General features: G+C 32.1%; 1 long non-coding RNA gene across 2 annotated transcripts; it reads right to left on the reverse strand.

Moving 5' to 3' along the window:
• Positions 1-17,675: 17,675 nt before the first annotated feature.
• On the reverse strand, positions 17,676-19,903 carry LOC140881930 (uncharacterized). Of its 2 annotated transcripts, none has more exons than XR_012150086.1 (2): positions 19,705-19,903; positions 17,676-17,889 (listed from the first exon to the last, which is right to left on the reverse strand). It is a non-coding gene; the product is annotated as an uncharacterized lncRNA (long non-coding RNA). The 2 variants fall into 2 exon arrangements; XR_012150085.1 differs by lacking the exon at positions 19,705-19,903 and adding an exon at positions 17,987-19,688.
• Positions 19,904-20,399: the final 496 nt, after the last annotated feature.

Genomic DNA, 20,399 nt, shown 5'->3' on the forward strand with positions numbered 1-20,399 from the left:
AGAAAATTCTGATGCTTTTATAGCCTTACCTTGTGGTTTTGGTACTTTAGAAGAAATTTTTCATGTTTTTTCTTGGGCACAACTTAATATCCATAATAAACCTGTTGGCTTGTTGAATATCAATAACTAATATGATGGTTTGTTGACTTTTCTTGATATACCCGTGGAACAAAATTTTATTTCAGAAAATTCACGAAGGATGCTCATCTCTGCTTCGAATGAAGACCAATTAATTGATGATCTCCAAGCTTTTGTTCATCAACCTGATTCGGCTATAACAAAGATCAATTGGTCTCAACCAACCAGTAAGAAAAGAAAACTGGATCATTGATTCAACATGTCACGAAATGGTTTGTGTTTGTTCCTCATCTTCAATAAATTCCAGGTGATATCTCTTTCATCATGTACTCTTTATTTTCTTTAAAAAAATGTCATATTCAGGTTTAGGGGAGGGTTTATTTTTTAAAAAAAAAAAATTTAAATTAAAAAAAAAATATTTCTATAATAATATATATTTTTTCTTTTTCAATGGCAGAGTAAGGAGTCAAAAACTCCTGACACGCATTAGTTTTTATTTATCATATTATCACAATAGATTAGATTTTAATATTCCGTATATATTTAAATTGCAAACTACTAAGAAAATGAAGTCTTTTTGTATAGATTTTTATTTATTCTTCTTTTTATCAATTTAATAGAAAATATGTAATTGATGGGATATAAGTTATAAATAATATATAATTGTGTGTTTTCAAATAACATATTTTCTAAAACTTTTATGAGTATATAATTAAAGTGATATTGATTGAATGAATAATAATAACATGTATAATTGAGGGAATTAATTTGTAAAAGTGCAATATTTACTCACATAAATTTTGTGAGTGAGAGGTGAGAATTGAGAAAAAAACTTATAAGCTTTTATTTATTATTAAGAAATGGCTGATTACTAGATTAAACCCATTTTTTTAAAAAAATATATATATATATATTGTGCATATGAAAATTGGCTGCAAAGATTGTTTGAAGTTTGATTGTAAAGATGTAGAGTATTAATATCTCTACTATAATTATCAATGTAATAGATTTACCTCATAAAAAATAAACAAATAAATAAACTTTGAAAAAAAAATATGTTACATTTTCAAAGTTTATTGGAGATATTTGGTTATGTAAAAACAATTTTGCAGCCAAGCAAAAAAGAGAAAAATAGAAAAAAGAAAAAAAATAAAAATAAAAACAAAAACAAAATAAAACAAAATGGGTTTATTCTTTGTAAATTATCCTATCTTATTTTCAATATTAGGTTATTTGATTGTCTGCTTTACATATTAACCATTTTCAATGAGTGTATAATTTTCTTCCAACTCCATGAATGAAAACCAGTTATATATATAAAAAATAAATATCATAACCCGAGAGAATATGGAGTTGAGACTTTTACATTAAAATTCCTGAAAATATACATGTTATGAAAAGGATTTCTATTATTATTTTGATTATATTATTCTCAAAGATTTTAGAAAATATTTATATAAAAAATTATATATATTTAATATTTTGATATTTTGTGAAATATATATGTATACCCCATCCAATTATATATTAATATATTAGTTGATATCAAGATTTATAAATAAACATATGATCTTCTTACAAATATGTTTTAAAATTTCAAAGTTTGCAAATTTGAATATATATATATTAAGGAATAAAAATCTAACTTGTGATTTTATGAAATTTTATTACTAAGGGACTAGTAATTAGCCGTTTTGGGGGTGTGATGAAACTTAAAATTTGTAATTATTTCTATGTTAAAAAGTGTGTTTTAAAATTAAAGTTTAATTAAAATTATGAAGTTGTATTATTTTAGTGTTATGTGTTTATATTTAAATGTTTTACTAAAATGTTGTATTTTACGGTTTGCGCAGGTTTGGTAAAAATAAAATTACTCAAGCTACAGAGGTCATAATGGAGTAATCTCAAATCCTGTAGAATCATAAAAGAGGCATCTTCAACTTTGTAGAAGACAAGAAATTCCAAAAACTTCATTAAGATGATCAAAATAATCAAACATCAAAATGGAGAGAGATTTACTTTTACTATGACCAGCTTGGAGTAAAAATATCATAAGTATTTCATATTTTATCCAAAAGGGGTGAATGAGTTGTCAAAACACATCTACAGACAAAGGGCTACGTGTTATATGTTTTGTGCAGAAGCAGAATCGGAAGTCTAAGGCATCAAATATGCCAATTAATGTTGGGTCAATGCATTGACATTCAAGGAGACAAACATCCACCAACTTTACTATTCTATATTTAATGAGTCTTGGACCCTTGCTCTCATTTGGCCTATAAATAGATGTGTTGTATAATCTTTGTAGTGTGCAAGAGTGTAGAGAATTCTTCATTTGTAAAATAAATATTGTGTGTGTGAGAATAAAAGTTTGAGTGTGCAAGTTTCTCAAGTTCAAGTATGAAATTTCTTTTATCTTTATTCTTGAGTTTCATGTTCATGGAAAGCTAAATCTTTTTATATCAAGGTGAAAAGGTTTCATTGTTGGTAAAGTAATATTGTTTATATTTTGTATATTCTTTCCTTTTCTATTTTTATTTTTACTAATTGATCTTTATTTGTAGGTATAATTTTGGATGATTTGTTGTTATCTATTTACATCAAATGCTTGGTACCTTGAATGTGGTTACCTTGATTTGTTGTCAAATATGATACAATAAATAATAAAATAATTATATACTATAAATATATGTATCTATTTATAATAAAGTTATATATATTATTTAGACGATAGCGTGACACTGTCGGTTATTCTAAATAATATATTGTGATTTGAACTAACTTTTACTTTCCGCAACTAACTTTTACTTTTCGCAACTAACTTTTACTTTCCGCAACTAACATTTACCTTTCCGCAACTAACATTTACTTTCTCGCATCTAACATTTACTTTTCCGCATCTAACATAAAAAAGGTCATATATTTTATTTAGACAATAGCGTGGCTCTGCCGGTTGTTCTAAATGAAATATTGTGATTTGATCTAACATTTAATTTTATGTCAATTTATATTTATGAATTTATATATATATATATATATTATGGGTACCATGTATTAAATATCGGTTAATCTGATATTAATATAGGGAAACTATATTATATGATATATTTGTATAAATATTTAATTATTCTCTTATGTTTATTTTTATTTTAGTTTCTTTTATTTATTTTTGTTAAGCAATCTTAAATAAACCAACAATGAACCTTTGAAGCCTTGACAATTTTATAATTTGTGTATTTGAAGTTTTATAATAATATTTTCATCTATAATATATCATTGCTAAAATTAAACTTACAACATCCTCTCCGTGGATCGATCTCGTACTCACGAGTATATTACTTGCAGACAACCTACATTTGGGTGAATTACAATTTAAGTTGTAGCACTTCCCCCATCACTGATTATAGCTCTAGGTATTCCAAATCGACTAAAAATATTTTCTTTCAAAAATTTTATCACAACTTTATGATCATTAGTTCTACATGCAATTGCTTCAATCCATTTTGAAACATAATCGACAGCCACTAAAATATATGTGAATCCAAAAGATAATGAAAATGGACCCATAAAATCTATTCCCCAACTGTCAAATATTTCAATAATCATGATTGGGTTTAAAAGCATCATGTTTCGTTTTGAAATTGAACCCATTTTCTGAAAATTTTCACAAGATTTGCAAAATGAATGTGTATCTTTGAATAAAAAAGGCCAATAAAATCCACATTGAAAGATTTTTGCAGCTGCTTTCTTTGACGAAAAATAACCTCCACATGCCTCATAATGACAAAATTTAATGACACTACTTACCTCATTGTCGGGTATTCATCGTCGAAAAATTTGATCAGGACAATAATTAAACAAATAAGGATCATCCCAATAAAATTTTTTGACCTCTTTCAAGAATTTATTTTTATTCTGTGAACTCCAATGAGAAGACATTTTATTTGTCACAAGAAAATTTACAATATTAGCAAACCAAGGCATAGTAGTAGCATAAAATAGTTGATCATCCAGAAAATTTTCATTTATTGGTATTTCGTTTTGAGATGATTCAGAAATTATTCTTGATAAATGATCGGTCACTACATTTTCTTTTCCTTTTTTTATCTTTTATTATAAGATCAAATTCTTGTAACAATAAAATCCATCGTATTAATCTCGGCTTAGCATCTTGTTTATTTGATAGATATTTTATGGCAGAATGATCAGTATAAACAATAGTAGTAGAACCAATTAAATAGGATCGAAATTTATCTAATGCAAATACTACTGAAAGTAATTCTTTTTCAGTTGTTGAATAATTAATTTGGGCACTATTTAAGGTTCTAATAGCATAGTAGATCACATAAGGTTTACCTTCTTTTCTTTGTCCTAACACGGCTCCTACTGCATAATCACTTGCATCACACATTAATTCAAATGGTAAAGACCAATCAGGAGGTTGTAAAATAGGTGATGTAGTTAAAAGATTAATTATCTTTTTAAAAGCAGTTTCACATTGTTGATTCCATTCAAATTGTGCATATTTTGTTAAAAGATTTGAAATTGGTTTAGATATTATGCTAATTTTTTTTATAAATCTTCTATAAAATCCCGCATGACCCAAAAATGATCGAATTTCTTTGATCGTGTTTGGTGAGGTAAATTAGCAATAACATCAACCTTAGCTCTATCAACTTCAATTCATTTTTCAGATATGACATGCCCTAACACAATTTTGAATTTAACCATGTAGTGGCATTTTTCCCAATTTAAAACAAGATTTTTTTCTTCACATCTTTTTAAAACTTCTTCAAAATTTTTAATACAGTTTTCAAATGAGTTTTCAAAAACAGTTATATCACCCATAAAACTTTTACAAATTATTCAATCATGTCACTAAAAATACTTAGCATGCATCTTTGAAAAGTAGCTGGAGCATTACATAAACTAAATGACATTCTTTTAAAAGCAAAAGTTCCGAACAGACAAGTGAAAGTACTTTTTTCTTGATCTTCTAATGATATTGGTATTTGATAATATCCCAAATACCCATCAAGAAAACAATAAAAAGGATTACCTGCCACTTTTTCTAAAATTTGATCTAAAAATGGTAACGAAAAGTGATCTTTTCTAATTGCATCATTTAATTTTCTATAATCAATGCACATATGCCAACTAGATGGAATCCTAGCTTGTAATAATTCTCCCTTTTCATTTTTTATAACAGTGATGCCTTTTTTTTTTGGTACTACTTGTGTTGGACTTACCCATTTACTATCCGAGATTGGATAAATAATTCCTGCATCTAATAGTTTTAACATTTCATTTTTAACAACTTCTTTCATGTGTGGATTTAATTTTCTTTGAGGTTGTTGATATGTTTTAGCATTTTCTTCCAAGTGAATTCTATGTGTACAGATTAAATGATTTATACCTTTTATATCTTGCAAAGTCCATCCAATTGCATTTTTGTGTTTTTTAAGTAATTTTATTAAATCTTCTTCTTGTTTTGGTAAGAGGATAGAAGATATTACAATAGGATATGCTTGATTTTCTCCAAGAAAAGCATATTTTAGTTCTTTTGGAAAAAGTTTTAATTCAATTTTTGGATGATCATCTTCTTTTACTTCTTCAAGTTCATTAATTTCTTCAAATAACTTTGATTTAAAAACATTTTTTGAATTAAAACTTTCCACTAAACAAACTTCATATTGTTAATTTAAGTTTTCTTGGTGTATATTTTCTTTCACAATTGTTTCTATTGCATTATCATCTTCATCTTCATTAAAACTTGGTTGTTTACATAAATTGAACATATTAAGTTCTAAAGTCATATTTCCAAAAGACAATTTCATTATTTCATTTCGACAATTAATTAAAGCATTTGAAGTTGCTAGAAATGGATGTCCCAATATTACTGGAATTTCATTATGTACTTCTATTGGTTGTGTATCCAAGACAATAAAATCCACAGGATATATGAATTTATCGACTTGAACTAACACATCTTCTATGATACCTCTAGGTATTTTGATTGACCTATCGACTAGTAAAAGAGTAACAGATGTAAGTTTTAAATCTCCCAACTTAAGCTTTTCATAAACTGAATAAGGAAGTAAATTCACACTTGCTCCCAAATCTAACAAAGCTTTTTTAATTTTATTTTTTCCAATAATACATGAAATTGTTGGACAACCAGGATCTTTATATTTCAAAGCATAATTATTTTGAATAATAGAACTTACTTGTTCAGTTAAGAATGCTTTTTTCTTTACATGAAATTGTCTTTTCACAGTACATAAATCTTTTAAAAACTTTGCATAAGAAGGTACTTGTTTAATAGCATCTAATAATGAAATATTTATTTTTACTTGTTTAAAAATCTCATAAATATCAGAATAATTTTTTTGTTTTTTTTGTTTACTAATGCATGAGGAAAAGGAAGAGGTTTATTTGACTCGCTCATTATTTCATATAATTTATCATCAACTTTCTTATTTTTAGGACTCAAAGTATCATGTTTCTCGAAAGTATCAAGATTTTCATCCTTACTCTTTGAGTTTGACTGATCTTTGTTTTCATCACTATATGGATCATTAACTATTTTACCACTTCTAAGAGTAATAACAACTTTTACTTGATTAAATTTATCTTGATTTTGATTTTTATGATTAGGTTGTGGTTGAGATGGAAATTTTCTTTTTTCATGAATATTAAGTGCAGATGCAAATTTTGCAAGAGTTTCTTTCAAATCATTCATAGATTGATAGTTTTGAATATTGATAGACTCTTGCTTTTGAACGTATGCATGAATTTCATCTTCAAAATATTTTCTTGGAGGTGAGATATAAGGAGCATAACCTTGATGATTTTGGTTATTTTGAAAAGGTTGTTGTGAAAGTTGTGCATTATTATCGTTCCTCAAACTAAAATTAGGATGATTTCTCCAACCAGGATTATATGTTTGCGAAAAAGGATCTAATGTTGGTTTTTTAAAATTGTTAACATAATTTTCTTGTTCATGGAGACATTCTTTAAATGAAGGCAAAGTTGGACATTTTTTTGTGAGATGATCATGCTTATCACATATATGACAAACAATTTCTTGAACACTTTTTAATTGATCACTCTTTTTCATTTCTAATGACTCAATTTTTCTTGCTAAGGATGCAAGTTTAGCTTGAATATCTACATCATCTTTAAGATGATAAATGCCAATCCCATTTGTTGAATTATTGGTTTTAGTTGGTGGTTCAATTGAGCCTAAGCCATGAAAATTTGGTAAAAGTTGAATGATTTGAGGTTTAAAATTGAAATTAGATGCATCGGGAGGAAAAACTAAACAAGATGGTGTACTTGTTGTTATTGGATTCATATGGTTCCTAAGTGTTCTTGGTTGTTCATGTTCTTGATTATTATTATTATTATTATTATTATTATTATTATTATTATTATTATTATTATTATTATTATTATTATTATTATTATTATCTTGATTATTAGAATTATCCTCTAAGATATTTCAGATACTCGAACAAGTCTACCACTTTGTTTACGACTTCAAACAATCATACAATTAAAACAACATACTATTTACATAAATAACATAAATAAAAAAAATTAAACTTAATTTATACCTTCCCGGTAACGGCGCCAAAAACTTGCTACAACTTAAATTGTAATTCACCCAAGTGTATGTTGTCTGCAAGTAATATACTCGTGAGTATGAGATCGATCCATGGAGAGGATGCTGTAAGTTTAATTTTAGCAATGATATATTATAGATGGAAATATTATTATAAAACTTCAAATACAGAAACTGTAAAATTGTCAAGACTTCAAAGGTTCATTGTTGGTTTATTTAAGATTGCTTAACCAAATAAATAAAAGAAAGTAAAATAAGAATAAACATAAAAGAACAATTAAATATTTAAACAAGTATATCATATAATATTATGACGACCCGAGTTCTAATCTCTCATTTACTCGAATTATCATGGATCATAGACAAGAATCAATGTCTAAACAACATAAATTTTTTTTTTTTTTTAAAATGGAGCACCTCGCTCGATTGGTGTAAAACCACCGATCGAGCGAGCCTTCAAGCTCAGCTCCTCGGGTGGAAGGTTATCATGGCCTCGCTCGATCCGCAAGAAATCACCGATCAAGCGAGCCCAACACCTTCATGGTTCTGTTTCTCATTTCCAAGCCTCGCTCGATCCGTGATAAATCCCCGATCGAGCGAGAGCAGTTCCCAGAAACAAAACAGAAATGCAGCTGCTGTCAAAATGAGTTCTATCATGCCATTTCACCTAGCATCAACTCCTAATAATTCCATATATCATCATAAACCAACAAGCATGCTAAAAATGATAAAGTTGATAAGATGGAATCATCACAAAGCCTTAAAACATAATCATAAGGGCTCATAAACATGCAAGAAACAATGTTATATCAACAAGAACACATCATGTTGTCTCAAGGATTTACATAACATTTCAAATCCTATAAACATCTATAAGACAACAACTAGATCATCTACAAGTTTTGAAACAAGTAGCTAGAACATAATCATGTTTGGAACTCAATACAAACATCGACAGCTCACACAACTCGTCTAAACTCGGATCATCACACTAATCTTCTCATCCCTTGTTCTTCAAGATTGCCTTTGCCTTGTTCTGCTCCATTCCCTCCTATTGCCATGACACATACAACATAACAATAGCCGGATAACTTCGGTGAGAAATATATTTCCCAGTAAAAGCAACTAAACATGCATATCAAACATATATCAAGATCATGATATAAAAGTAATACAATGCATGTTTTAAAACAAGGTTCATCTCTTATCGAATTCTATCATTTCATCGATTGGGATCCCGAGAAGTAGATATCATAACTAATCCACCGACTCTCCCGATCGAGGTGGGGCTACTTATCTCACTTCTCTAGACTTTGAAGCCATTATATATGTAAATCAGACGCTAGGCTAAAACAACCACCCAGGCCATACATATACAATTCCTCAAATCGTCTATTTGAACGTTTTCGTTCATTTCAAAATCAAGGAATAAGTCTTTCAAGATGAATGCAATATATATCATCATCAAGGCATTCATTATATCAAGAACGTATTCAACAACTCAAATGAAAGCACATAAGAGCAAATAAACAAGCAAGTATGTGATTTAGGGAAACTTGATACAAACCATCTCGAGTTGTAATCCCAATCAAATAGTAGTCCACTTTTACCTTCGTATTTCGTCTGTTCTGAAGTCTTCAACCTCAAAACATGCACATCAATCTTCGTTCAATTCATTCCTTTCAGAATCGAGTCAAAATCATCAACGCATCTTTAATCAAATGCATTTCAAATCTCAAGCGAACTTCCTCGGTTCACAATTCAACCTCTGAAGTTGATTGAGCTCGTAACACGTCTGAAATATAAATATTATGATGTAACAAAATCAGTATACAATCTCAAGATCATTAGCTCAATCGTAGACTATCAGTATGGTTTCAAAACCTAACCAAGCATCGTAGCGATTGACAATCGAAAATCGTTATGGTATCGAATTTATTTTTAATTTCAATTCCATTCATACGGCTTTTCATATCCGTTCATTGTCATTCAACTCTTCAAACCAACAGCTATTATCATAAACATATCAAAAAACATCTTATCTCAAAAATCAGCTATCAAACTTGTCTCAAAACACAAATCGACGGCGTAGCGATTAAAAATCGGTAACCGATGAAATATCGAAACCATTTTCAATTTCAATTATGGTTTCTCATCAACATATCAGCAACATAACATCATATTCTCAGCATATCAGAAGCATACATTCGAAATACATGCTGTAAAAACTCATTGGAATTCATACGGCATCAAATAACTGATTCGACATCGATACGGAACTACATAATTCAATAGAAAGCCATATTCATGCTCAACATCTGATCTCTGCAATATTTCAATCTTCAAACCATACCGAAGTAATCAGAAACTTACATCAAATCGAAGTACTCGTCGCAAGGATTCCAGAACATCTTTCGGAATCGAAATCGGACGAACGGATCAAAAGTTACGGCGATTTGAAGAAATCAAATCACAAGAAAAATATGAGCTCTCGGCTCTCTGTTCAACCTTTCTCATTTCATATGCTTCCAACACGTGAAATGGCTGAATAATCTGATTAAATTTGGATAGATATTGAATAAATTGAAATTTAGTCCCTGAAGTTTTCATTAATTGCAATTCAGTCCTCGGCCTTCGTTTTAATTCAATTTCAATCCAAAATAATTTAAGAATATTAGAATTTAAATCAAAACTCTAAATATTCCCAAATTAAATATACTCGGATTAAAATAAATTAAATTCGAATTAATTAAATAATCCTGACTGTTTGCACTTCAGCCCTTCAAATATCAATATTTGCAAATCAGTCTCTAATCGAGTTATATCTTCCAAATTCATCTTCTTTAATTTCCGAAACATGGAATTAAATATTCAATTCCATAAATATTCAAATCGAATATTTATTCTTTTAATTTAAGAATTCTCGGAATTTAATTCTCAAAATTCGTAAATTCTCAAATTAAATATTTTTAGCTCGGAAATTAAATCTATCATTTCCATAACTTCTCAAATCAATATTAGCCCATAATATGGAATTTAATTCTCAAATCCCATAATTAATAATTTAATATTTTCGGGCCTTACAATTTAGTTCCCACTATATTAATATCAGATTAACCGATATTTAATACATGGTACCCATAATTTATATATAGATGCATAAATATAAACATAAAAGAAAAATTAAATATTTAAACAAGTATATCATATAATATAGTTCCCACTATATTAATATCAGATTAACCGATATTTAATACATGGTACCCATAATATATATATAAATGCATAAATATAAATTGACATAAAAGTAAATGATAGATCAAATTAGAATATATTATTTAGAACAACCGGCAGAGCCACACTATTGTCTAAATAAAATATATGATTTTTTATGTTAGTTGCGGAAATTAAATGTTAGTTGCGGAAATATAAATGTTAGTTATGGAAAAGTAAATGTTAGTTGTGAGAAAGTAAATGTTAGTTGCGGGAAATTAAATGTTAGTTGCGAGAAAGAAAATGTTAGTTCAAATCACAATATATTATTTAGAACAACCGGTAGAGCCACGCTAGTGTCTAAATAATATATATGACTTTATTATAAATTGATACATATATTTATAGTATATAATTATTGTAGTATTTATTGTATCATATTAGACAACAAATCAAGGTAACCACATTTAAGGTGCCAAGTATTTGATGTAAATAGATAACAATCCAAATTATACCTACAAATAAAGATCAATTAGTAAAACAAAATAAAAATAGAAAAGGAAAGAATATAAAAATATAAACAATCTTACTTGACCAACAATGAAATCTTTTCACCTTGACATATAAGGATTTAGCTTGTCATGAACATAAGACTCAAGAGTAAGGATAAAAGAAATTTCATACTTAAACATGGAGAAATATGACACTCAAACTCTTATTCTTACACACACAATATTTATTTTACAAGTGATGAATTTCTCTACACTTTTGCACACTTCAAATATTATACAACACATCTATTTATAAGCCAAATGAGAGCTAGAGTCCAAGGCTCATTAAATGTGGAATAGTAAATTTGGTGGGTGCTTATCTTCTTGAATGTCAATACTATGACCCAACTTTAATTGGCATGTTTGATGCCTTAGACCACCGATTCAGCATTTTCATTTAACATAGAACACGTAGAAAATTTTGTGTACATGTGTTTGGACATATAATTCACCTCTTGTGGGTAAAAGATGAAATAGTTATGATATTTTTACTACAAGCTGGTCATAATAAAAATAAATCTGTCTCCTTTTTTATTTTTGATAGTATTGATCATCGTAATGAGGTTTTTGGAATTTTTTGTCTTCTACAAAGTTGTAGATGCTTTTTTTGTGATTCTACATGATTTAAAATTACTCCAATATGACCTTTTGTAGCTTGAGTAATTTTATTTTTACCAAATCTGCGCAAACCATAAAATACAACATTTTTAGTAAAACATTTAAATACAAACACATAACACTAAAATAATACAACTTCATAATTTTAATGAAAATTTAATTTTAAAACAAAACTTTTAACATATAAATAATTAGGAATTTTAAGTTTCATCAGTACTGTAATTTGGTAATTCTTAATTTATAGTCAACTTTACTGAATCCATCAGTAATAACCTTTGTTGTCCCTTAAAAATGTTCTATAGAAGTCCATGATAATGGTTTGCATATTGTTTCACCACGTACTGAGATACTTTCTTGTTATGACATTCAGAATGTGGATGTTGAAGTCCATGATAATGGTTTCCATATTGTTGCTCCAGCCAAACATACTCAATGTGATATAAATCTAGGAGGTGCTCGAAGATTCATATAGTTCCAAGATTTGCTCCGTGATTTACAATCGAGAGTTGAAGGGTTTGAAATTCATGGGAATCAAGTTGCAATACTTGATAATCAATTTGGAGGATGTTATAATCTTATTGAGGTCAAATGAGGTCAAAAAAGTGAAAAAAATGAAGGCCAAAGTCGAAGCAGCAGCGCACCCGCGCGCCCATATGCGAAGCCATCGCGCGCCCGCGCCTCTTCTTTAGCGCGCCCGCGCGCCCATATGCGTTGGCCTTGCGCGCCCGCGCCGATGTTTTCTTGCACGCACTTCGGCGTGTAGTGTGTGTGCGTGGAATTTTGAGTATTTTTTATATATATTGATATATTGTGATATTTTTAGTATTTTAAGTTTATTAGGAAACTTCTAGATGATATCTTTGATATCTTTTGATTTATTTTGAATTATCTTTAGGATTTTGGAATTATAATTCAACTAGAAAATCTTTAGTATAATTCTATTAGGATTCCTAGTTTATTTCTTTTATATATTGTAAACTTCTCATTCATGAAAGACAGATTATTGAAGTTATTGAATTATTGATTTATATCAATTCTTAAAATTCTTTCTAGAATTTTACAAAAACTTTGCTTTGTTTTTATCAAATCAAAATTATCAAGGTTTCATAAACTTTGTGGCATTTGTCAATTGATTTTCTTCATGGATTGTCAGAGACAGGTTCCTCTGAAGGTTCAGTTGTGATTAATTGTTTATCTTCGTGATTATCTGTTTCTAGTTACGGGTTCAACTAGAGGTGGATATCCGAAACTTACTTGTTCAAAAGATCGGGACAAAATTAACGAATCTTTTTGTTATTGGATTGAGGGTACGATTTTAATATAGTCGTGTTTGCCTTCCATGCATCCAAGATTCGCATCATTTGGTATCAAAGCTTAAGGTTCCATTGATTCAAGTAAGTCGTATCTTTTTATTTGTTCTTCTTATCTATTCTTCGTTATTCTTAACCGTTCTTCGTTCATCGTTCCTTGTGTAGTGACCCAACCTGGATCCACTATCTAATCAGAGTTACAATAAAAGCGCATGCAAAATACTCTAAAGCGTACGAAGCGGATAATAAAATACAACAAATCCGATCGACAGAATACAACCGACGATAACACAAGTGTATAAATACCATTATACAACTAAATCGAAGGTTCAGGGTAAAGAAATCTCTACCCTCTACAACCTCGCACTCTCCCAAGCTCAATTCTGCTGAGAGGCGCCTGAACCGTCCAGCCTCAAACCTGCCCCGCCACAAGGTACACCACAATACCCAAACAAAGGGGCGTGAGCGACAACGCTCAATATGAAAGCAATTATATAAATACAAATATGCGCACACAATATGATTTAAAACTCAAGTGAAAACACTTGCTCATGGCGCCGGGAATATTCAGTACCGGCTAGAGAGAGAATCCGCGGGGTACTCGTATATTCAATATCAGGGTTGAGCCAACCCCATCCTGACTCGAATCCAAAACAGGATACAATTCTCATATGGAACTGTCATACCTGACTCGAGTCCAAAATAAGATCATTGTTCCCTATGGAGACTGTCAATGACTCACATCTCTCAGAATGCAGACACACGTAAAATCGTTCATGTTCTAAGGCGGTAAAACATGCTAAAACATGATAAAACATATAGCACATACTCATGCAACATACATGCAAATATATCATGCCGGCTATCTCGGTTAGTACTTACGTACCTCTAACACTGCTGGTCAAAACCTAGCTCCACTGGCCTATACTCCAAGCCTATAGTCCAGTATACTGCTACTACAATACAAATATCCATGCATCAACAATAAAGCTCTAAAAGCCTTAACTAAGCTAATGCATACTCTTAAATATTTTTAGGATGCCAAAACTATACCTGTGTCCGTCGTTAGCCCTTTGCTATCGATAGCCTCAAAACTAGGCCACAGCTCCGCGACGACGTCTAGATCACTAAGCCACTTCTGGATTTCTCGTAGGGCGCCTAGATCTCCCTAGATCTGAGTTAGAAAGCCTAGGAATTGGGAGAGAAGAGAGGAAATGAGCGAGTCACAAATGAACCTCGGCTCCTCTATTTATAGATGGCGTTCGGGCTGTCCGAACTCGGCTTTGGGCCCTTCGAACTGGTTCGGATCCTCCGATCATGACTTTGGATCGTCCGAACATGATCGGATTGTCTGATCCTAACTTCGGATCCTCCGAAATCCCTTCAGTGACGTCAGCCATGATGTAAACTTGCTGACGTAATTGATGACGTAAACCCTAACCCTGTTCGGGTCCTCCGATTCCACCGACGGAGCCTCCGATCCTCTTCGAATCCTCCGAACCCCTCTTTGGATCGTCCGAACTCCTAGGGCCTCCGATCCTGACTCCGATCACGTTCGGGTCCTCCGAACACCAGTTCGGAGCGTCCGAACCTCCCGAGCCATGCCCACCATTTTCGAGTATCCTGGATCTATTTTTGGGCTCCATTAATCCATTTGGAATTTCTTTAATCATGTTTTATTAAATTTAAACATGATCACTTGATTAATTACCTATTAATCATTACTTTTGGATACGGGTTACTACACCTTATTTTTCGTTCTTCATCTTTCTCATATCAAATTTCTGTGTCTTTCTTTCAAACGTGTTGTTCAAGTCTCGTGTCTTGTGCTACAAGTTATAAATTCAAAAAAAAAAAGAGAAAAATCGGAAAAAAGTCCAAAAAAAAAGATCGGTCAAAAGAGAAAAAAAATATTAAAAGACCAAAAAAGCTTGAAAAAAAAAGAGAAGCGAGAAAAAAAACTTGTGGCAAAATTTTTTGTGTCTTCTTCATCCTTGGGTGCCAAGTTCTATTTCAATCTTCATAAGTCAAGTCCTTGTTTTTGCGCAGTCTACGTGAGTCGATTAACAAGTGTTTACATGTTTTGAACTTGTGAGTTTGATGCACACAAAACCACAAAGCATAAGCTATTCTTATTTTTTAGTGAAAAAAAGAGTGTTTGAGCGATTTTTTTGGAGTGACTAGTGAGAATTTGGGTGAGGAATATTTTATTACTGACCTTTTTCTTGCAGGTACAATGTTTAAAAGAAAATTCGATGGATATAGGGAGAGTGAAATGAGATTTGAACATGGGAGTAGGAGAGATAGAAAAATTGATGTGTATAGAGATGATGATGGTTGTCGTGGAGAAAAAGATTTTGAATATTATTTGGATAGAATTAAGAAAAATAAAATTTCGTCGTTCCATGGAGATATGGATTCGGAATCATATTTGAAGTGGGAGAAAAGAGTAGAGAATATATTAGATGGTCGTGATTTTTCTGAAGCTAAGAAGGTTAAACTTGTCTTACAAGAGTTTGCTGACTATGCTTGCACTTGGTGGGATAAAGTGATGATGAATAGGAAAAGACATGGAATGAGTCCTATTTCTACATGGGATGAGATGAAGAGAGCTATGCGGACACATTTTGCTCCTAATGAGAAGAAACGTGGAGTTCCAAAGCATGATTATCAAGGTACATCTAAGTTTTCAAATTCTAGTACTTGTGATATTAAATGCTTATGGTGTCATAGAAAAGATAAGCACGATATAAGCCAATGTTTTAAGGAGGCTATGATGAAAGTGGCGAATTCTCGTGTAGAGATTGAAACCAATGTTGTCGTAGAGGTTGAATCAAAAGTTGAAGTTGAGTCAAGAATTAAGGATGAAATTTCATTGATTGATGATGTGAGTGTTGAAATTTGTGCGGTGGAAGGTGAATGGCTTGATGAAAAACCTTCTATTATACATGGTTTGGTTGATAGTGGTGTTAGTGTTGCAAATGTGAAGTGGTAGATGAGTTTGTAGGTGTGAAGAGTCATATAATATTTTTATGCTAGATGAGAGTCCTATGGATGTTCATAGTGGGACTAGTAATTTGTTGGATGAGTCTTGTAATATTGCTATTCAATTGAGTCCAAAAGAATTTCTTGAGGATCAATTGAAATTTGAAAATTTGAGTGATATGGCTGAAAAAAAGAGTGATGAAAAAAGTGAGATAGCCATAGAAAAAGAAAAAGAAAAAGAAAAAGAAAAAGAAAAAGAAGAGGCCGAAAAAAAGAGTGTACAAAAGAGTGAGGTGGCCTTTGAGGTTAAAAAAGAGATGAAAGAAATTGAGTTGAAAGAGACCAAGATAAAAAGAAATATTATGGTCCAAAATTGTGAGGATGAAAATTTTGTTCAAATGAATAAAATCCCTAAAGTACTTTTGTACAAAGAGGTTTTATCTCATTGTCATGATATAGCCAGTTCAATCACGAGCATCGTTTATTCTTTTTTGCAGGATTTTGGAGATGCATTGATGAAGAAGCAAAGGAGAAGTCATACTAAAAGTCTTAACATGTTGGTTCCCTATGAGGTTGGTCACGTCTTTGGAGAGGTTAGGGATTTGAGAGTTGTTTCGTTCGAAAGGTATGATTTAAATATTGAATATATATCAATCAAATGTTTACTTTCAAAGGTATGCTATAAATTCTAAATTGCTTGGATTAAATTTCTTTGTTAAGAGATTTGTGAATATGCTATCTATGAAAGATGGATTGAATTCAAATCTTGATCTTAAGTTATTGGAATCTAGGTATGTTGAGGAATTGAATAATTTGGATCATATGGTAATGTTGAAATCATTTGTCGATCTTAATGTGTTGGAATCTTGGTGTGATACGAGATTAAGCAAGTTGGTTTATGTTGTTGTGTGCATGAATTATCTAGGTGGAAAGTCATATTTGCTTGCGTGACTAGTAATGACTTTTGGGCTAGTTAATGTGCTTAATAATCTTATGAGATTGATGGGTTGTGTTTTGCATGTATCTAATGATATAATTTTTGTGGTATATTTTGTTTATGTCATGGTATATAGCAAAATTTTGAATGTGCATATTGAATATTTGATACTTGTGCTGCTAACACAACAAGCTAAGAGTTTGTGTGACCGTTTGAAAAGTAATGTGTTGTGCACAAGGAAATTTGTTTTACTTGTGATTGTTGAGTGTTCTCAAGGATTTAGAATTGGTAGTGAAGGGTTGATCATGTAGTGACCCTTACCGAGATCACCTACTAAACAGAACTTAGGCATGCAATTAACTTAATCAAACAGTAAACCAGAATAAGCTGCAGAAACAATAATCAAAATACAATCCCAAGGAAGGGAATCTGCAAATACCCAAATAGTTATACAACCAAATCGAAAGTTGTATCAACCCAATACAATAAGAATAAATCCTAGGCGAAGCTCCAGCTGGCCAACCACTGTCTAGCCCCTCTTGGATCCACCCGCCTCATCCAATCGCAAACCTGCCCCATGGAATAGGGTGTCCAGAAACACAGAGTACGAGACGTGAGCATAAAACACTCAGCATGAGAGTATGAGTATACATGCATGCAAGTGTACCTCCTACTGAGTAAAGGCCAAGAATCAGATAACAAAGACAGACCGGGCCCTGCTATGTAGCACGTTGTGCTGTCGCTTTAGGAGGTGGCTCACATACCGATAATCAGTGGATACTTCGGACCCAAATCGATGGAAGTCCATCCACTAACAGGATATGGTAGAACCCTACTAACAGACATCTCAAAAGAGATAGCTTAAGATGCAAATGTATGCAACATATAATCATGTCATATAAATCATGCAGTCACATAATACATGCATACTCAGTCAAGATATCTCGAACAGTACTTTCGTACCTCAAAATACTAGGCAAGCTCTACCAGCTCTAGGTCCATGCCTATAGTCCGCACTACACTGCCAAATGATACTAATATCATTATAGTGCTCTAAAAGCCTTAACTAGGCTATTGCATAATCCTAAATATTTTTAGGAAGCAATTTAGGTGGCAAACCAAAGCTAAGAATCTAAACTTTACTTTTCGGTACTTAGGCCGTATCCCGAGCAACCCACTTACAGAGCTTATAACTTATACAAATTCTTAGTCCAAACGACCCCCGCTTGAAAACACAGTTCACATGCCCTCTGTACTTAACTAGAAGGTCACCCTCGAAGTACCATTCTTATACAATAAATCCCTGACAATTTAGTTCCCGGGCAGCCCACTCAACACTTAGATTCTTGACTCTTATCATTCACTAGTCTAGAACACCACCAAGAATTAACCGAATTAGATCCCGTTTGGAACGACATTTCCCAAAACATGAGTATAGATAGCACTGGAATAAACCACCATTCCCGGACAGCCCTGCCCCTTGACAGAAACTCTGCACTCTTCCCACTTGGCTCCCTTGTAAACCTTCAACCCATACTCCACTTAGAATCCCAACAATAATATAACCACTTGACCACCTTGAGACCCCACTTAGCCACTAAAAATACCTTACCCGAGCCTAGAGACTCAAAAGGCAGGCCCTGCTCCTGACCCTTCAAGACCAACCCTTGAACCTCAAACTAAATTCCCAGCTTGAAACAGCCCTGCCCCAAGCCCATTTCCCAGCCCGAAGCAGCCCTGTCCCAAGCCCGTTTCCCACCTCGAGACAGCCCCTGTCCCAAGACAATTCCCACCTCGAGACAGCCCTGTCCCATGCCAACTCCCAGGCTCGAATCAGTTCTGCTCCAAGCCAAATCCCATCCTGTCCATTAATCCCCTGATCAAGAACCAATACTCCAGCTAGTGCTAGCCCCTGCCCCTGCCAACCTGAAAACCAATCATCACAATGGCCAAACCGACAGCCTTTCAACCCATATTCTAGCTATATCCAACACAACCTAAGCTCTAGCATGTGAGCTAAGTCTCAACCATGACAGCCTCTAAATCACCAATGAAGGCCACACAACAAACGAATCACATAAGCCCAACTACAATGAGAATTCGAACTGAGGCAGAAGCAAACATTCAACAGAAAAATTTATTCTCAACAACTATCCAACTCAAGAAGACGACATAAATGGATCATAAGCACGTAAAACTCCAAGAAACCTGAAAAGGCTCGACAGCTTTGAAAAAAAACAAGACAGAACATCGAGCATTCCTCATGAAAATCAAAAAAGAAATCGAGCAGCTTATAAATCCAAATAAAAATCTAAATACAAGCATGAAAACAAGCACACATCGTATTAATCTACTTGGTGGCCAAAGAAACCCAAAATATCTTGCCTCGGCTACAAAAATCAGAAATGGGGGAGCTCGGCCGTTGGAAAAATCAATCTGGAAAAGATGGTGGAACTTGAGCAGCTCGCCTGGAGGGGTGTTTTCGTCGGAAGAAATGGAGCTGGCGGCGGCCGGAGGCTGGATATGGAAGAAAGAAAGTGCCGATCGCCTTGGGAGGAAAATGAAGGGAGAACAGGGAAGTTTGTATCGGCCAGGCTTGAGGGAGAGGAAAAGTGTTTGGGCCGATGTAATTAGGTAGGGTGTAATCCCTTATTGGGCCGGGTCAAAACATGAGTTTAAGTGTGTAAGTAAATATTATATAATATGCATTATTTTATATGGTGCGACTAAAAGTGTTCGGCTCAGATTTCGCGAATACTCAAATTTGAAAAATTTAAGAATTAAACATTTTAAATATTATGATGTCACGTCAAGGAGTAAAATATTTAAATAACAAACAGAGCGATTAAAATAATTTTAAACAAACTAGAAAATCATTTAAAAGAAATTTAAATAAATACACAAGCGGAAATAAAAACGTTTAAAATGATTTGGACAATTAAAAAGCATTTAAAATAAATAAGCTAGACATTTAAAATAATTTAAAATAACTAACCGCTAAACCAGGCTATTTAAAATAAATAAATAAGTTGGACAACTAAAAATCATTTAAACAAATAAGCTAAACAATTAAAATAATT

The sequence above is a fragment of the Henckelia pumila genome, chromosome 2 (genome assembly GCF_033568475.1).
Source record: "Henckelia pumila isolate YLH828 chromosome 2, ASM3356847v2, whole genome shotgun sequence".
NCBI lineage: Eukaryota > Viridiplantae > Streptophyta > Magnoliopsida > Lamiales > Gesneriaceae > Henckelia > Henckelia pumila.